This window comes from Canis lupus, chromosome 3, assembly GCF_003254725.2.
Source record: "Canis lupus dingo isolate Sandy chromosome 3, ASM325472v2, whole genome shotgun sequence".
Taxonomy (NCBI): Eukaryota; Metazoa; Chordata; class Mammalia; order Carnivora; family Canidae; genus Canis; species Canis lupus.
In genome coordinates this window covers 5,209,545-5,227,093 of record NC_064245.1, presented here as the reverse complement: position 1 = coordinate 5,227,093, position 17,549 = coordinate 5,209,545, and the positions used below count along the sequence as shown (strand labels likewise).

Here is a 17,549-nt window from a genome sequence, read left to right as displayed (position 1 = left end):
AATGATGTTTGTTACTACTTGTATTGACACTGAATTAAGAATCCTAAGTTAAAATCTCCCAAATTCTTGATTAAAAAAAAAAAAAAAAAAAAAAAAAAGCTCAGTTGGTTAAGTGTCCTCCTTCGGCTCAGGGTGTGATCCCAAGACTCTGGGATCCAAGGCTGTGTTGGGTTCCCTGCTCAGTGAGGAATCTGCTTTTCCCTCTCCTGCTGTCCCTCCCCCTGCTTGAGCTCCCTCACTTTCTCTCAAATAAATAGAATCTTTTATAAATAAATAAAAATAAAATTATTGATCAAGTCATAAAGAAAAAATAACCAGAAAAAGTTTATTTGCTTATTCAATTTCAATAAATAAGAGAATAATCAAAAAGTTCATCTATTAATAAAGATTTTATCTAAGTTATATGAAATAAAGAGAGGTAGCAATTAAAATGGGAAAATTTAGTGTTGTTCATGAAATGTTTCTGACTCCTGACCCTTCAGGCACATAGTACACTTCCTTGACCCTCATCATGCATGGCTCTAATTGAGAAGTTCTGGCCAATAAATAGGCTTGCAAATGATCTCTAACACTTGTTGGTCACTATTTAACTGGATGTAAAAATCTCCAGACCTTGGTTTTTCCTCTGGCAATCTGTCCAACAACAGTTGAATCTGTGTTTGCCCCTTCAGCCAGGGTTCACTTGTCACTCTGAAGTTCCAAAGAATGGAGTTCCTCTGTTGACTGGGGTGTGTATTGGCATGAGAAAACAAACAGAAAATACAAAATTAGAAACACAAAGCAATTGTGTAGTCAATGTCACTGAAAATTGAGAGTCCCTGGTTACCAGGTCATAATTTTTGATTAAATAGTGACAATGCCACTTTTTAAAAATGAGGAAACACCATGTAATTTTAGCCCCCAAGATTTTGCTACTTTACATTCAGTGAAAAAACTAAATAATTACCAGTTTTTCCTTTACAATGGATTGCATGCATATAAGGAAATAAAGAAAAATTTGTCTGTAGCATGAAAAAGTAGACATTTAATTTTAAGACATTAGAGATAATATTCCAATTACAGCATTATCATACCCCACATAAAGACCAGCATTAAGCTAACACCAATACGTCTCCAAGTAAAATTATGAGCATTTAAAATACATGAAGAACTAGGACTCACGTATATGCCATGAGTATCAAATTCAGTGTTTGCTCTGAAGGAATGTTCAGTGAATGTTTCTCCTCTACTAAAATCCTTCCTGCTGCATTTTTATTCTTCCATACTATTTACCCATGTTGAGATTCTCTTTACAGTCTACAACTTACCCATCTTTAAAGACAAGGACACCTATCATTTCATATTGATTGTCCACAGATCATTTCTCTGCACTCCTATAATACTCACAGGGTATATTAAAAAGTTAATGTTAATGCTAGTGGCATCATCTAATCCTTTGAGGGCCTGAACAGGACAAACAGCAGAGGAAGGGTGAATTTTCTGGCTGGTTGTGCTGGAACATCTTTGTTTGCTCTCAGAAGCCAGCATTCTTACTTCTAGGGCCTTTGGATTCAAATGAGGACTTATACTATTGGCTGCCCTGGTCTGAGGCCTTTGGACTAGGACTGAATTACACCACCTGCTTTTCTGGTTCTCCAGCTCACAGGCTGCAGATTGTGGGACCCCTCAGCCTTCATGATAGTGTGTGCCAATTCCTTGTAAAATGTATCTCTTATTCCTTATCTCTTTCATTTCATATTGTTGCATACTGTCTATGCAACAATATGAAAATATGCATTTCATATTGTTGCATACGGTCTATGCAAATTCTCCAGAAAACAAAAACAATGTGTGTGTGTATGTATACAGACAGAAAAGAGAGAAAGAGATCCAACTGTTTTTGTTTCTCTGGAGAACCCTAATACAGGCAGTATATAACAATATAAAATCGGCTGGCAATATTTTGCATAGGAAGCAAAGCATGCAGTTTTATATAGTGTGGGTTAATTTATATAAAGTTCAAGACCAGAAAAAGTAAATTTTAAGACCAGGCAAGCTAAAACAATATGTTAACTGATAAATATATAGTAAAATCAAAAGATCAGGAAAGTGATCATTTTTGTAGGAAGAAATAATTTGGGAGAAGGGCACCCAGATGCTTCACATGTTAGAAATGCTCTTTTTTGAACAATTTGATAGTTATATGGATATTCCTTAATACTTACATAAATTGAACACAAAAATACATAAAAATCTATGTATTTTTATATCTATAGTATTTCTCACAATAGTAAAAATCAACTTGAATTGTATATAATGTGGGATAGAACAAGAAAAAGGGCAGAAGGGAGTAGAAAAATAATTATGAATATAGAGAAATTTATTGGTTTATTTTCCCAGGATTTCAATAAAACATCTATTAGCTAAATATTTCTTGGCATGCTTCAAATTTATAAAGGGCTTAACAAATGAAATTGACTTCTATAATAAAGAGACAAGATACCTGAAGAGCTACAGCACAGACAATTTAATTGGGTTTCATTAAGATTTTGATTATATTGGCATATATAGTTATGTAATGTGGCATATGATACGTGGAGTATCAGGCTAGTAAATGACTTCAGAATTGACTGTGGCTTTTGGAAATTAGGTGATTAGTGATTTAAGAGCAAATGGAAATAAAAGAAATTGGAAAAGAAATAAAGGAGCACTTGGGGAAATTTTGTGTAGTCATTGTAAGATATTGATCTTTGCCATATTATTTTTTCTGTTAGATTATGCTCCCCATTTTAAAAACTGAATTTAGACATTGTAGAAGAATTCAAATACTCATTTTATGTACTAACCATAAAAGGCTTTTATAGAGCTGAAAGTATACGTAATCTTCCCCTTATCTTAGTTTTATAGATGTTGTTCCATATATAGTCAGTGCTTACCTCCCAAAGCCTTAAGAATCCATGAGGAGTTTATTCCTAAATTAAAACACAATCTTTAAGTAAAATTCAAAATGACATTTAAGCCCATTTGCCTTTTTTCACCTACTTTAGCCACTAGAAGCTATAAATTTCCTACTATGTAACCATTTCTAAAGGAAGAGGCATTATACTTACATGCCCTTTGCAGAGCATAAACTGAAAAAAAAAATAAACCTTGTGGGCAGCCCGGGTGGCTCAGCGATTTAGCGCCACCTTCAGCCCCGGGTGTGATCCTGGGGACCTGGGATCGAGTCCCACGTTGAGCTCCCTGCATGGAGCCTGCTTCTCCCTCTGCCTGTGTCTCTGCCTCTCTCTCTCCGTGTCTGTCATGAAGAAATAAATAAAATCTTAAAAAATAAAAATAAAAAAATAAACCTTGCATGTAGCACATATAACACATTTTCTATGTATTGTTTTTAATTTCCTATGTATGCTCTCAGCCATAATGAGTAGTAGCATGTATGGGCTGTGGGGACTTTTTTTCCATAAGTTAAACCAATGCTGGTTCTATTGATTAGGAAAAATGTTCACACACACACACGTATATATAAACAGAGAAAAATTATTTAACAATACAATAGGATAAATACTCCTAATAACCTCCCCCTAAAAGACATTTAGGAATGCTGTCTCTAGGACACCCAGACACCTGGGTGAAAAATATAAATATCTCCTCTATTATTATGAATGAGTTCACAAAGTAAACAAAACCCCAGATGCCAAAAATTAAGAGGAAGTCAAAACCAAAGTAGTTAATTGAAAGTAAATCTGTGGCCAACCTGAAAATCTCCTTTAACCTTTGTGTTCAAGAATTTGGATCTTCATAGCTGCGTGAAAACAGAAGTTGAGGCCTTAGGGATCCATGAAAATGAGAAGGCAGAACTAAAATGCCAGAATAATGCCAGCAGAGAAGCATCTATGATCAGTAGTGGAATATAACAAGAGAAATCATGTGCCTATCCTGAGCTCCAGGTGGAAAATATCTACCCATGAAACTGAGACTAAAGATCTGCTGTTTCATGAGTTTATAGTTTTGAAGATCCTTGCCAAGCAAGACCAAGACAACTTATTTGTACAATGACCCTCAACCATGACTGCACAAAATTCCTCCATATAAAGCTTAACAAATACTAATACACAATATAAAATCTGCACAAAAATGAATGTGCCACAACAAAAAAATGAGAAAACTTAGACTCCAAGAATCTTCAGATAACAGGATTTTGGATTAGAGAGCAGGAAATACACATTTCAAAATTTAGTAGATAAAAATGAAAAAAAAAAATGAGAAGGAAGGATGCTTGGGTGGCTCAGTGGTTGAGCATCTAACTAACTTTGGCTCAGGTCGTGATCCTGGGGGGATCCAGTCCTGCATCGTGCTCCCCACAGGGAGCTTGCTTCTCCCTCTGCCTATGTCTCTGCCTCTCTCTCTGTCTCCCATGAATAAATAAATACAATCCTTTTAAATGTGGGAAGGAAGACAAAAACAGAAATAAACCCCTAAAGTGACTAAGTACATTATTTAAATTATCAAGTACAACATCTTAAAATTACAAATATAATTATGAAAATCATATGTTCAATGTATTGGATAAACAGCTTAGATACAGCTAAAAACTCGTTAGCTTAAAAATAAGATAGAAGAAATTACCTAGACTGACACAGAAAGGAGATTGATTAAAAAAAACAAAAAAACAAAAAAACAAACAAACAAAAAAACCACAGAAAAGGAGCACCTGGGTGGCTCAGTGGTTGAACATCTGACTTTGGTTGAGGTTGTGATCCTGGGGTCCTAGGATTGAATCTCACATCAGGCTCCCCAGGGAGCCTGCTTCTCCCTCTGCCTATTTCTCTGTCTCATGAATAAATAAAATCTTTTAAAAAACATACACACAGAAGAAACAGAAAAGATTTAAGGATGCTAATAGTAGTTCTAGAGAAAAAGACAAGAAAATGGAGACAGTATTCAAAAAAATGATAGGCGATGGTTTTCCAGAATCAATGAAAGATATGATAATTAAGATATGACAAGCACATGGGACCCTGGGTGGCTCAGTGGTTGAACTTCTGTCTTTGGCTCAGGGAGTGACCCTGGGGTCCTGGGATTAAATCCCCTGCTTCTCCCTCTGCCTGTGTCTCTGCCTCTCTCTATATATTTTAGGAATAAATAAAAAATTTTTAAAAATCTGTAAAAAGAACAAAGAATCTGTAATGAATATTTATATACATGGTAATAAAACCTGAAGGCACCAAGGGTAAAAATATTGTCAACTTTCAAGTGTAAAATTTAGTATTATTAACTATAATGACTATGCTGTATATTAAATCCTCAGAACTTAATCATGGAAGTTTGTACACTTTGAGCAACATACCCCTAATTCACCCACCCTGAAGTCCCATCACCATGGTGATGCTGGCCTCTGTTTCTATGAGTTGTACATTCTATATTCTATGTATAGGTATATAATGTCTTTCTCTGACTTACTTAGCATAATTCCCACAAGGTCTTCCATGTTGTTGCAGATGGCAGGTTTGCCTCTTTCTCATGGCTGAGTAATACTCTATTGGATATATATACCGTATCTTGTCTATTCATCTTTTGACAGAAAATTAGGTTGTCTACATATCTTGACTAGTGTAAATGATGCGGTGAACATGAACGTGCAGGCAGTTATCTCTTGAAGATCCTGGTTTTTTTTTTTTTACTTCGGTTATATATCCAGAACTGGAATAGCTCTATCATGTGGTATTTCTAATTTTAAATTTTTAAGGGAACTCCTTGCTGTTTTCCATAGTGGCCACATCAATGAAATGCTGGCTTTATAAAATAAGCATGGAGTATTCCCTCCTGTCTCATGTTTGGAAGAGTTTGAGAAAAATTAGAATTGATTCTTTAAATGTTTCATAGAATTCACCAGCGAAGCCATCTGGTATTGGGCTTTTCTTTGTTGGGAGATTTTTGATTACACTAAATCTCTTTACTAGTAAGTGGTCTGTTCAGATTTTCTATTTCCTTATGATTTAGTCTTGACAGATAATTTCTTGGAATTTTTCCATTTCTTTTAAGTCGTCCAATTTGTTGGTGTATTCATAGTCCTGTATAATTCATTTTTATTTCTGGGATATTAGTTGTAACAGCTCCTCTTTCATTATTTTGAATCTTTATTTTTCCTTGCTCAGTCTACCTTCTTAATTTTGAACCAGCTCTTAGTTTCATTCATCTTTTCCACTGTCTTTTTAGTCTATTTATTTCCACTCTGATCTATTATTTCCTTCCTTCTACTAACTTGGATTTTGTTTTTTTTCTAATTCTTTAAGGTATGAAGTTAATTTGAGATTTTTCTTGTTTCTTGATGTAGGTTCTATGTCTTTTGATCGGAAAATTTTGTACATTTACATAAAATGTTTATTGATATATATATATAAACTATTGCTATTTTGTAACTTGTTTTCTAGCTGTTTTATAAAGCTGCCGTTATTTTCTCCTCTAACCTCTTTCCTTTGTGATTCAATGATTTTCTATAGCGATATGGTAGGATTCTTTTCTCTTTATCTTTTGTGTATCTGCTAGAAGTTTTTGCTTTGTGGTTACTATTAGGCTTATATAAAACTACTTACAACAGTCTACTTTAAGCTGATAACTTTAAGCTGGACACATACAAAACCTCCGTATTTTTATCCCCGCTCTGCCACACACACTCATTTTATCTTTTTGGGGTCACAATTTATATCTTTTTTTTTTTTTAACGTTGTATTCATTCACAGGTTGTTTTATAGTTATTTTTGCTACTTTAATCTTTTAAATTCATTAAATTTATAAGTGATATACCTGGCACCATTACAGTATTGTAACTATATACTTACTTTTAACTACATATTTAACAATTTATTCTGAATTTAACTATATCCTCTTTTTATGTTTCCCTTTTACTAATTAGTACTCTTTCATTTCATCTTAAAGAAATCCCTTATACTTCTCATAAGGCTAGTCTAATGGTGATGAACTCTTTCAGTTTTTACTGAAATGGAAAATTGAGGCTTTCCTACCTGTATGTATTCCTGTATGTATTCTTCAATGTATTCTCTTATTCAAACAATGTGTAGTAGACACTCAAACATATGGGTTTATTTCAGAGATAATTTCCCTATGTACAGCTGTACATTTAGTGTGATCTTGAGAAAAGGGGAGCTCAGGAACCTCCTATGTTACTGTCTTCCAAAAATTCTTCTTTGCACCTGGCTGGTTCAGTTAGAAGAGCACATGACTCTTGATCTCGGAGTGGTGAGTTTGAGCCCCATATTGGGCATAGAGATTACTTAATATATTTTTTTAATTCAAATTTCCTCTCTCAAAAGTTTTTATTTTTTATTTTATTTATGTCGGGGAGAGAGAGAGAGAGAGAGAGTGCGCTCGCGCGCAAGTAAGCACGAGGAGGAGAGCCAGAAGGAGAGGGAGAAGCAGACTCCCTGCTGTGCAAGAAGCCCAACACTGGGCTCAACCTCATGGCCCTGGGATCATGATCTGGTCCAAAGGTAACTATAACCAGATCATGATCTGGTTATAGTTACAATACTGTAACAACTGAGCCATCCAAGCACCCCTCAAAAGGTTTTAAATCTGCCATAAAGGAAAGGCATTTTAAGTAGAAATTATTACAATTAGACAGCAAACGATCAATCACAATAATAGATTGTAATAAGGACAGGAAAAGCTGAGAAAAAGCTCTTACAAAAGCTGAGAACATAACCATCCTTAATTTTATACCTACTTATTTTTTATTTAGGAATGAAAAGTTAAAGAGAATTTAGAGAAATGTTCATTGATAGAGTTTAGTGCGTATTAACTCTTATGAATAAAGGTTTAAAAAATTTACTTCAAGAATTATAAACTAATAAAAAAAAGCATAGAAACATATAAGAAGGAATAATGAGCAAAGGAACTGGTAAGTGTGTATGTAATCTAAATATATTATATACAAGATGCTAAAAATATCCAATATATGTTGTGTGGAATATAACATATAAGTAAAATATTAGATAGCAATAACATGTATGACAGAAAATGATTTTTAGTTTTGAGAAGTTCTAATGGCCTCATATAGTTCTTAAAGATAGTGGAACCCAAGTGCTGAATGTGCATGTGTGTGTACATATATTAATTATTAGATATTAATATATATTAATATATACATGTTATACATAAGTACAGAGTGTATATTTTTTAAAACCATTAGAAGGAAAAAGAAAAAAATCTATTAAATCCAAAGAAGGCAACAAAAGAAATAAAAATATCACAAAATAAGATTTTAGCAAGAAGTCAAAAGCATTTATAATTGTGATACCTATAAATGCTATTAATTTTCCATTAAATACAGATTTTATATGAGTAAATAAAAAGAAACAGAAACCAACTTTGTACCATTTATAAACATAAATTACAAAGTCAAAGAATGATTGGAGCTAAAAAGACAAAAGGCAATGATACTAATCAAATAACAATGAAAACAAATAGTACAATCAGGTTACTATTTGACCAAATACATTTTCAAGTAGACAGTCATCAAGTTCTAATAAAATATAATTTGGGGTATGTAGTGCATATTTTAGCATCATCTCCCTTGATCTTTAGACAAATATAAATAACAAATGTTATAGTCTCAAAATATATGAAGAAAAAATGAACAGAATTCAGTAAGGTATCAACAAATTAGCCATCAAACCTATTCATATAGAAAACCGGTCACTATGTAAGCCTTAAAACAAGACAGCAATTATCAAGGACAGACCACACTTTGTGATCAAAATACCATTAAGTTAAACATACAGAACAAGATTACTATGAAAAGTTAAAAAAAAAATCTTGTAAATCAAGAGCATCTAATTATGCCTCAAATAGAAACCGTAATGTAATTAAGAAATTCAGCACCTATTTTATTTTCATGAAAAAGAAAAAACTATTAGTAGACAAAGAATAGACCTGAGATTTCCAAACTGAATAAACTATATCCTTTGAAAATCCATCAGCAAATAGTGACAAATAAACAATCAAAATATTTATTTTAAAATCAGAAATAAAACATGGTTGAGTGGTTTCATTACTGCTTTTCAAAATTTTATTTGAGGGCTTAAATAATGCAAATTATAAGAAAAAATAAAAATTATAAGCTATTGAAAGAAAAAAGTCCCATTACTTACAGATATTTTTATTCTTAGAAAATTGAATAAACTCTATAGACAATTATTTGAGTTTATTAGGTCAATACACAGCAAGTTATAACTTAATTATACAAAATGAATTATTTTTCTATTATTTTGTCTATTTAACAAGCAAAACAAGGTGATTGAAGAAAAATCACATTTTTTAAAAAGAAAAATATTAGGTTGTTGATAACCTATATTTAACAAAGCTATTTAAAATAATTTTGGAGAATATATGTTTTATGGAAAGACATTACAGAAAACCAGGAGGGAGAGGAGGAAGGAGTCAGGGAAGGAGTGTGTACCACATAACGGATGGGAACATTACCATACACATACTATTTCCCTCCAAATTCACCTATAAAATTAGTGTAATTCCAATTATAATACCAACTGGTTATACTCATGAAACTTGAAAAGCTCATGCTAAAATATATGTGGAATGGACAAGAACCAAAGTTTTTAGAGACAATAATGGAGGGATTTGCTGTATCAAGAATAATAATGATGATGCTTACATTTATATAACACTTTGTAGCTGCTAACATTTTAAAAATGTTTACATTTAAAATATTATTAATCTCCACAATTATGTAAGTAATAAAACTCCATCTTGTAGATGGGAAAACAGAGTCATGCAGAGGACAGAGAATTTATCCATTTTCACACAGTGGTAAAGACTGAAGTTAAACCTGGACTTTTTGGTTACATAGTCTTGTTCATAATTATTAGTCAATGTCAAAATATTACTGATTTTGAGTTACTGAGAAGTGTTTTATTACCTGGGATAAACAAACTGCTAACTGATCAGACCATAAAGCTTGGAATTTGGCTCAAAGATGTATGAATGTTTGCTATGTAGCAAAAATGCTTTCGAGTAATCAGGATTGGAACAAAGTTTAAAATTTTTGATAAGCGTGCTTAGCTTACTATACAGGCACATAAAAAAATTCCTTAGACAAATCAAAATTAGTTGCAGGTAAATTCAAGGCTGAAATATATAAGGCAAAATTTAAAACTTATGTATAGTTTTTAAAATTTTGGTTTGAATGGATTTTTAAATTAGACTCAAAAATACATAGGAAAAGACTGATAATTATAACTATGTTGAAATAAAAAACATCTGTCCTTCTATAGCTAAAAATAAAAAAGCAGAAAGAAGTAAAAAATTAGGAAATACTGCTACATACATGAAAAGTTTTGGTATTCAGAATTACCTCCTTTACAAACCACAAATGAATAACATTATTATTATATAGTTATTTTATGTAATAAAATTATATTTTTCCTTTTTATGTTTACATACACTTTATTATAACTTAATGTTTTATATCTACAGGTATTAATTATAATAATATTATGATATATTTATAATTATATTATTAAAATTATATAAAGCATATGCTTATATCTTTTAAGCATGTCTACTGTAAAGTAGACATGTGTAACAATTATGACAACATCATTTATAAAACTGAAAAAATTGGAAACAAACCAGATATTCATTGCTGGAGGAATTTATAATGGAAATGTGGTATAATGGTATTAAAAATGCTAGTAATTAATGAAAATTTTAAACTTGAGTTACATGGTCAACAGAGATAACTGTCATAAACGAACCAATTAAAAATTATACTAAACTATTCTAATGTTTTTAATCTTAAGTCAGTAATACAGGGTGCCTGGGTGGCTCAGTTGGTGAAGCATCTGACTCTTGGTTTAACTCAGATGGTGATCTCAGAGCGATGATATCAAGTTCCACGTTGGGCTCCACGCTCAGCGTGCAATCTATGGGATTCTTTCCTCTTCCTTCTCCCTCCCCCTTCACCTTTCACCCTGCTTGCCCTTGTTTTCTTTCTCTAATAAAATCTTTAAATCTATAATACAAAAATATAAAATGTGGATACATACATATGTATTAAAAGTTTGAGAACACGTGTGGAAATGTAAAATTAATGATAATAGGTTCTTCTGTGTAGGGATGAATAATGTGGAAAGGAAACGGCATAGGGAGTATCAAAGGAGCTTCAATATGTTGTGTGCTTTATATCTGAAGCTGGTTTGTAAACCGTGGTAGTGTATAATAGTCTTTGGCATTTTGTTTTAGAAATTAATGATAATGCAAAACAGTAGAGCATGCTTTTTCATTAAAAATTCATTAATGGTTATCAATTTAGGAAGAAAGAGGATATTTTAAAAATCATGACAAAATTTATGTTACAATAAACCCTTCAGTGTGTCTAATAACAGGACTACAAGCTTTTTATCTGCCTTCTGCAGTCTCACTGCTGTCAAACAGATTGTAGTGATGATGGCAACTGAGTTCTGTCAATATCTGACCCATAATTGGGATGATTTTGAGATAAAACGGGAACACCATGGTGATGTTTTTAATAACTGTTGCTTATTATAATATTGTTCAAATAGAGATGAAAATAAAATGAGGGATGTTTCTTTGCAAGCAACATATTTTGAACTAAAATTTTACTCTTAACTGTGGGTTCATCCAATGTTCAATTTGACAGAGTATCTACTATTTATACAAAGATCAGAGATAGGGCAGCCTGCGTGGCCCAGCGGTTTAGCGCTGCCTTCAGTCCAGGGTGTGATCCTGGAGACCTGGGATCGAGTCTCGCATATGGCTCCTTGCATGAAGCTTGTTTCTCCCTCTGCCTGTGTCTCTGTCCCCCCCCCATGAATAAATAAAATCTTTTAAAAAATGCAAAGATCAGAGATAATCTTTACCATTTGCTCTATAATGGGTGTTATCTCTTTGCAGTTCTTTTTATTTACGCAGAAAATGGAATATTATGCACTTGTCTTTAGGAAGGCTAAATATAATACAGATCCAGGGTAGCCTACCATCCCCCCCCACACCCACCCACACACAATTGCTTCATTCTTTGGCACTTGCTTGCAGTTTCTATCCAAGATCCTACATCATTCTTCTATAATTTTGTATTCCACAAAAATAACCAATTCCATTACCAATTCACAAGCCCACCATCTCCATGTCTCTGAGGACCACCCCTTCAATAATTCTGACATCCAAGTACCACAATCTTTTAATCAATCTATTATCCTTGCTACATGTGTTACAAGCTTATTAGGAACTTCTGACCGCTGCTGATACATTTTTAAAAATTCTTTCCATCTCTTCACAGCCGTATTTTAAAAATACATACTCATCTCCTACTTATTCTCTCTTATTCCACAACATTCTTTCTGTGAAACTTAAATCCTATCATTTTACTAAAACTGTTCTCATGCCTATAATCAGTTAATATCATGTCACCAAACCCAAGGAATGCTTTCAATCCATATCTTACTTGAACACTCCATCTTATTAAACATAAATTATCTTTATACAAATTTATACTCTGTAATAATTTTAATAGCATCCTACTTTTTTATGTATCAATTTCTCAAACATAATTTCCTTATTTTAGTATTTATTCTGGCCACTAGATTGCAACCCTTGCTATCTTCAGTTTTGTACAAACTTCCAGGTAGTTGACATTAACTTCTATAACGTTGGATAAATTGTGGCTGATATTGGTTGCCATTTCGTCTTTCTTGGGTTCTTTCTTGGCTTGTGACACCATAATTTCCTGATTTTTCTCCTACACCTATGGGTTTTCCTTCTCCAACTCCTTAAAGTCTCCTCCCCTTTTATCTTATTTTACCTGGTGAAATTTGTTAGAACTTTACTTCAAATCATCTTTTTCCCTCCGATTAATCTTTCTACTTAGATGACATTATCCACCCTAATACTTTTGATCACGAACAATATGCTAAGGGCACCAACACTTATGTACCATCAGTCTGAACCTCTCTTTTGACACATCTCATTATGGATAGCTTAGATGCATATTTATTCATAGTTTCAAAAAGATTTGTATCTTCTTCTAACTCCTTTCTCCTCTGGAGAAAATATGAGACAAAACCCCAAAAGAATGTTGACTACACATTAAAAAAAAAAAAAAAAAAAAAAAGAAAAAGAAAAAACTTAAAATGTTTAATGTTTTTGACTGAATAATGCATGTCGAAGAATTTTTCTTAAAGCAACAATCGTATACTTTTTATACATACTTTGCATAAATTTTTAGACATTTGTCATATATATTTTATGTCACTATATTAGTACATAATACCTTACATATATCATTGACAAATACATAAAAAATTATAGTCAGTCTGTGAAAAGTTGCAGGCATCCTAGTCTCTATCAATAGGGATTAATGGAGCAATTTCAGTATATATAGACTAAAAACCAGTAAAAAAAAAATAGCAGAAAAAACACCCAAAATATTAATGTATAATGTATAAAATGTATTGCTAATCAAAAAGGTAGTGTCCAAATGGAATTCATAGAACGTTCACCATAAGAACATGAGAACAATTCTTTTTTTAATGAACATAGAGGAGAATGAGTCATTTTTTATTAGAAAGCTATCTATTTTGGTGAAAAAATGTTGGATCTCAAGTGATCGATTTTAAGAAGGCAAGGAGGGGGTCCCTGGGTGGCTCAGTGGTTTAGTGTGGCCTTCAGCCCAGGGCATGATCCAGGAGACCCAGGATCAAGTCCCACATCGGGCTCCCTGCATGGAGCCTGCTTCTCCCTCTGTGTGTCTCTGCATAGCTCTCTCTCTGTGTGTCTCTCATATATAAACAAATAAAATTTTTTTAAAAAAAGGCAAAGAAAAGTTAATGAGTTTTTACCTGTGAATTATTTTCCCAGTTTTTCTCTAGTTTGAAAGAGGAACAACAATCTCATTTCTCTCCATCAAGGAGCCAACACTACAACCGTAGCTTGTTTGTACGTGAATGGAGACCTGACTTTAGAAGACTTTTGAATCAAACGTACCCTCAACAGTGAAAGGCGGCCCTTCAATGTGGATAGTAAAATACTGCTTTATTATAGAAACATAACCATAAATCTAAAGATGATAACCCGTTCGCATAGCGTTAGTTATATTTTTTAACGTGGCTTCAATAGAATCATTTTGACAACTACTATATAAAGCCTACATATGGAATCTCTAAATAACAGTTGAATCACTGATACATTAATATTAGTAGTTTTACATATATTTTTTAACATTAGCACTTTTAAAAATACTTTCTCATGCTCTGACCTCTATTAATTTGAGGACACTTCTATTCCTGTGGAATACACTGGAGTACGATTCCCAATAATTTGTTTAAATTTCACAAAGAGTCCAAAGTTATGACACATGCACAGAGGCGATTATAACAATAATAATTTAAAAAAACTAAACAAAACAAAACTGGGCGGCCCGGGTGGCTCCACGGTTTGGCCCTGCCTTCAGCCCAGGGCCTAATCCTGGAGACCCAGGATCGAGTCCCACGTCGGGCTTCCTGCGTGGAACCTGCTTCTCCCTCTGCCTGTGTCTCTGCCTCGCTCGCGCTCTCTCTCTCTCTGTCTCTATGAAGAAGTAAATAAATTCTTAAAAAAAAAAAAAAACCCACAAATAAACCATTTTGGTGTGTGTTGACCTTTCTTCTTTCTTGAAGGAGGACCAAATTCAGGAAACAAGAACAACAAATAAAACAGGGCTACCATACTCACCTTTATTCAGGAGTTCAAAGTATTTCTACCTTTACCGCTTGCCATACAGTTATTCAGGCTGGAATCGATGGATGCGAAACTCCGAAGGTTTTGGGTTTCAGCTGTTAAACGAATCAAGCAAGGTGGCCGTTGGACGGATGTGGCTGCAATGCCGTGGGGGCCTGCGGAGGCAACCGAATGCTAAGCCTGTAAAATGCCTCTCGCCCACCAAACCCCAAGGCTGAGGACAAACCCCAAGAGCTAAGCAGGCTTTACGAGATGGCCAACCCAGGATCTCCTTGCATTGTTTGTGCCTCCCCTCCCCCCACAAAGGGCCTCTCCTCCACCCCCCAGAGGCCCCCCTCCCCCCCCGAGGGCCTCCCCTCCACAGAGCACCCCCTCTACCCCCCAGAGCGCCCCCTCCGCCTCAGAGCACCCCCTCCCCCCCGGACGCCCCCTCTCCCCCAGAGGGCCCCTCCCCCCACACAGCCCCCTTCCCCTCCCAGGGCGTCCCCCTTCCGCCACAAAGGCCCCCCTCCTCCCACAGAGTGCCTCCACTGACGCAAGCCCCCCACCCCCACCCCCACCCCCACCGGTGGGGGCTACCCAACTCTACCTGGCTTTTGCTCAAGTACGCTTTTGAAAGTTCTGCTGTGCCTCAGTTTCTCTCCTCACAGCTCCGCAATCAGCACAGGGAACCTCGGGAGCCAGGCCACGGGCCGGGGCTGGAGCATCCCCGTGGGCGCCTGCACAGCCCCCCCCACCCCCCCTAGGGGCGCTGCGGCTTCCAGGCGTCGGTCCCTGACGAGCTCCCACACCCGGGGCGCCGCTCCCTCCAGACCGGGTCCCGACCCCCTGCACACACAGCCCCACCGCGCGGGACCTGAGGACCGCCCGGGGCACAGGCGTGGGCGGCTCTGATTGGTTCCGGGAACTGGTTCCGGGGTCAGACCGGCTCCCGCCCGCACACGAGACTCCTTCCGAGGTCAGCCGGGCCTATTTAAGCGGGCCTCCCCCGCGGTGTCTGTGACGGCGCAGAGGGCGCTGAGGGCCGCGGCCTGGCTGCGAGGCCTGCGGATGGGAACCTGGCGAAACTGACAGAAACTGGCGAAGGGGAGAACGCTTTTATTATTATTATTATTTTTATTTATTTATTTCTTTAAAGATTGTGTTTATTTATTCACGAAAGACATGGGCAGAGGGACAAGCAGGCTCCCTGCGGGGAGCCCAGTGCGGGACTCGATCCCGGGACCCTGGGGTCACGACCTGGGTAGAAGCCCACCGCTGAGCTACTTGGGGGGTCTGGAAATTAGGAATTCGTAGGAAGACCGGCGCTCCCGGGTGTCCGCGGGGCCTCAGCGAGACAGGTAGGTGAGCTGTCACGTCTCTTCTTTCCCAAATTCAGGTGGGCGGGGAAACCAAACCAAAGCACCTCAGTCACGGCCCGTCCTCCCCCGGGACGGCGACTGCGCGCCTTTGCCTCCTTCTGTGCTCTGAGGACAAGGCCCGGTGCCGGTCTGCAGAGGGTCCCCCCACACAGGGCCCGACACCAACGTGGGTGGCGCCTCGCTTGCAGGAAGGAGGTTCCCCCTCTTTGTCACCTCGCGGGGAAGTTGTGCAAGTCTTGCTTTTGCTTAGTCCATGTCGTGGCTGAAACCGGCAAGATATTCGGAAGGGTTTGGCGGGTTTTTTGGTTTTGTTGTTGTTGTTGTTGTTGTTTTTCCCCTCCCTCGTAAAGCAGCTCTAGGTGGGAAGTTGGCCAGGTTGGAAGCTGATATTCAGGACCTGATAGGCCTCCTTCCCTGAAGCTAAAAAAGTGAAACTGTGTCCCGGAAAGGGAAGAAGACCATTCCGAAGCCACCGTGGAAGGATCCACGAAAACATTGCAAATAAATGCAACTCGAAATCGAAATCTACAACTTAGGAATCTCTTTGATTTCCATCAAAGTTGAAGATTTCCCTGGTATAAAGAAGCAAATCGAGGGTGATGTAGTTGGATGGCTGAATCAGCTTCTTTGCAATCTGATTCTCTGGGGAATTAAAAAAAAAAAAAACTGTTTTTGTCTTAGAAATGGAGTCTTTACAAGAACAGAAATGTTGCTCTAGAAACTATTTTGTTATTTTTTTATTTTTAAAGACTTTATTAATTCATGAGAGACACAGAGAGAGAGAGAGGCAGAGATGCAGGCGTAGGGAGAAGCAGGCTTCCGGTAGGGAGAAGCAGGCTTCCGGCAGGGAGCCCGACTTGGGACTGGATCCAAGGACCCCAGGGTCACAACCTGAGCGGAAGGCAGACCCTCAACCGCCGAGCCACCCAGATGTCCCTCTAGAAACTAGTTAAAACCCATGTATCCTTTATACCAAATCGGAAACTGTCCCCTATTCTCCCAGTAAGACTTGCAGATGTTGTAAAATAGACAGGATGTAGGTCTGTCTAGGCAAATTGTAATGTGTGGCATTTTTCTCAGTCTGGTTGTTGGCCAAAATTAATTTGTAAAAGAGCTCTATTTAATTGGCTAGAAGGTAAATAATCGTTTATACAACTCCGATATGCTCTCAGAAATATGGAAAATAACCCAAATATAGAAACTAATCCAAATGGGATCTAGGTTAACGTTCAGGAAATAAAACCTAGTACGAATTGGTTTAATGAAAACAGGCGTGTTTTTGGAGTTCTCAGCATTAAATACTTCTGTTCCACCGAGGTTTCACTGAAAAACAAGATCATTTCCAAATAAGATAAAATACTCAAGTATTAGCTACTAGACACAGGTTTATTCAGTTTTGGCTTTTTCTTACAGAGGAGCTAAAGATATTTGGGTCTA

General features: G+C 36.4%; 3 long non-coding RNA genes across 12 annotated transcripts in view; 2 read left to right on the top strand and 1 right to left on the bottom strand.

Moving 5' to 3' along the window:
* Positions 1–300: 300 nt before the first annotated feature.
* On the bottom strand, positions 301–15,606 carry LOC112653345 (uncharacterized). 4 transcript variants are annotated; one of them, XR_007409669.1, is made up of 5 exons: positions 15,341–15,606; positions 14,746–14,906; positions 3,090–3,277; positions 2,916–2,951; positions 301–723 (listed from the first exon to the last, which is right to left on the bottom strand). It is a non-coding gene; the product is annotated as an uncharacterized LOC112653345 (long non-coding RNA). The 4 variants fall into 4 exon arrangements; XR_007409668.1 differs by having other exon boundaries at positions 3,129–3,277; positions 15,341–15,575; XR_007409671.1 differs by lacking the exon at positions 2,916–2,951 and having other exon boundaries at positions 15,341–15,601.
* Positions 5,422–14,255, top strand: LOC112653349 (uncharacterized). 2 transcript variants are annotated; one of them, XR_003132099.3, is made up of 3 exons: positions 5,422–5,484; positions 7,089–7,236; positions 13,894–14,255. It is a non-coding gene; the product is annotated as an uncharacterized LOC112653349 (long non-coding RNA). The 2 variants fall into 2 exon arrangements; XR_004814342.2 differs by lacking the exon at positions 5,422–5,484 and adding an exon at positions 5,497–5,938.
* The window catches only part of LOC112653347 (uncharacterized), a 48,014-nt gene continuing 46,019 nt past the window's right edge, over positions 15,555–17,549 (top strand). For 3 of the 6 annotated variants that reach the window (XR_007409673.1, XR_007409672.1, XR_007409674.1), the window contains exon 1: positions 15,555–16,091. This is a non-coding gene — a long non-coding RNA (uncharacterized LOC112653347). The remainder of the gene's footprint in view (positions 16,092–17,549) is intronic. The other 3 variants (XR_003132094.3, XR_003132093.3, XR_003132095.3) reach the window with 3 other exon arrangements.